The sequence below is a fragment of the Frankliniella occidentalis genome, unplaced genomic scaffold (genome assembly GCF_000697945.3).
Source record: "Frankliniella occidentalis isolate FOCC.00 unplaced genomic scaffold, Focc_3.1 Scaffold9, whole genome shotgun sequence".
NCBI classification, from domain to species: domain Eukaryota; kingdom Metazoa; phylum Arthropoda; class Insecta; order Thysanoptera; family Thripidae; genus Frankliniella; species Frankliniella occidentalis.
In genome coordinates, this window is record NW_026267139.1 from 845,694 (window position 1) to 847,992 (window position 2,299).

A 2,299-nucleotide genomic window follows, 5' to 3' on the forward strand; every position below is an offset into this window, starting at 1 on the left:
TGAGTAGTACCTTAGGTCTTAACATAAGTACACTTAGCAGCGGCTAGTATAGCTATACTGTAAAAATAGTAACACACTGACAGCGCAGAATTACTCGTCCCGATATCTCTGTTTAGAATGTTATTCCAGCGTATTAACTGTGTAATTTAGAATACACTTTTACTCAGTAGTTGAACAACGGATGGATACTTGTTTGTATAATGTCTTTTAACTAAATTCGCAAGTGCAAATTGGAACTTTAGTATGTAACAACATAAAAAGTGCAGTCTGACTGCAGACTAACTGTTTACAAAAGCCCAATACTGCAGTCGTGAATAAACTACAGAAATTACCGACTTTTTTCTACAGTTTAAATGGAGTTTGATGTCTTCAGATTCAACACTACAGTTTGAACTATAGTCTAAGTGAAGATCCTTCCACCCGGGTAAAGTTACTAATATAATATATTCTTTACGTTTAGTCAAAAGCTTTTTTAAGGTATCATCTGCTAAAAAGTTCTGTCTTTAAAACCCTGACCAAGAAAAAAAAACGTAGTGTGCAATAATATTCAGTTGATATTCAGGAGTATTCGCTTCGTCTTTACGGAGTTTCACGCTTTTCATTATGTTTCCATAGTCAACGTCGTGTTCGAGTCCATAGCAGCGTGCGGGGGCCGCGTTGTTTGTCGTGGGGTTTGTGTCGTGTCGCACATTACGCATCGCTGGACCGAGATCTTTTGTCTCTATAGTCTTTAGTCCCCTTCCGGCCGGCTCCATAGCGAATGCGAGGGACTCTGGCCGAGTGGAATGAGTCGCACATCGCACCTGCGAGCGGATGGTGAGAGGCGCACCTGTTGTGGGAGAGGGAGAGGGAGAGAGGGGGGGGAGGGGGCGGACAACCACAACCGTCCGAAAACATGGCTCACCTGAGGGAAGACCACCGGGTTGATGTGTGCGAGAGTCAAAAAAGTGCGTCGATACGGGGTGTCCGCCCGGCGGTGTCCTCTGGGTGTCCACAGAGTGTCCCGCGTGATGTCCGCAGGGCGTCCACTGGGTGTCCCTCACGTTGTCGGCCGGGTGTCCACGTAGTGTCCGCGCGGTGTCGGCAGGGTGGTGTCCGCGGACGCGTCGTCCGCACCGTTCGCGTCGAGTCCTCGCGGAGCCCCGCAAGAGAAGGTCGTGTTGGCGGCCGCGCTCCCCGGACCGCACTGCATGGTGGCGCTCCCCTCCTCCTCCGCTGCTCCAACCCTCTTTCCGCACACACATGTCGAACTAAACGTGATCAGCGAGTGATTACCTTGCACTAACCCCCGCCGCCCCTCGCCGATCTCCCGGCGCTTGATGATGTGGTTCATCCGAGCGCGGTACGAGGGACGCCCCGCTCCGCCCGGCCCGTCCTCACCCGCCCCGCCCCGCCCCGCCACCTCTGATGACAGCGTTTTAATCAGGGCCCCCAACTACGCTGGGCCGGGCAGCCGCTAGGTGCGGGCTCCGCGCGCGGCCCACGCTGCTGCTGCACAGGCCCGGGGCAAGTCGTGTGTGAGGTTTTGGCCTTACTGACGTGTGGGGCAGACGAGGACTCAACTAAACGCTTCTCTCTCACATCAACAAAAAAATTACGCATAAAATCAAAATTTTAATACTGGACGTGAACTTGTGCGCGCCTGATCCCGGTGACCCCTCGCGACGCGAGCCCGCTCCCCCGGCGCCCCCGGCCCCCATGGTTTCCTGCGACTGCTTCGGTCTCGAGATGCCGCCACCCCTGCCCGGGGATAATAATTCCGACCATGTTTCGAGATATCTTCGAGATATCTGGAGTGGGGGCCCGGGGCCCCGGCCTGTCCGGTCGCCAGTCTTTATTTGTCCCGCAGTCCCCGCCGGCGCGGCGCGGGGCCGGGGCGGGCCGCCCGCACCACGCAGCTGCTAGGCGAGACGGTCTACCCGGCCGGGCGCTCAAGGCGCTCTCCGTATCGAGTGGATAGGGGGGGATTTCAATTTCCCAGGGAACAGTTTCTGGAAAAAATTTCAAGAATGTTCATTTTTTTTGTCTGAATTTTTTCTTTCCAAGTTTAAGATTATTCAAAAAGAAAAAAAAACTAGCTGACACCTTACCCGGGTGGAAGGATCTTCACTTACTCTCTAGGATGTTTCTGTGTTTTAAATGTACCAATAACAGTAGCTAAACATGTGAAAAAGGAGAAAGTAAAGTGTGTTTAAACCAGAATTAAACTGAAGAATTTTGCAGTATTAGTGATGTCTAAGTATAGAATTTACTACTTTTAGTACGGAAAAACTATAGAAAAACTACTGATTTTTCGGAC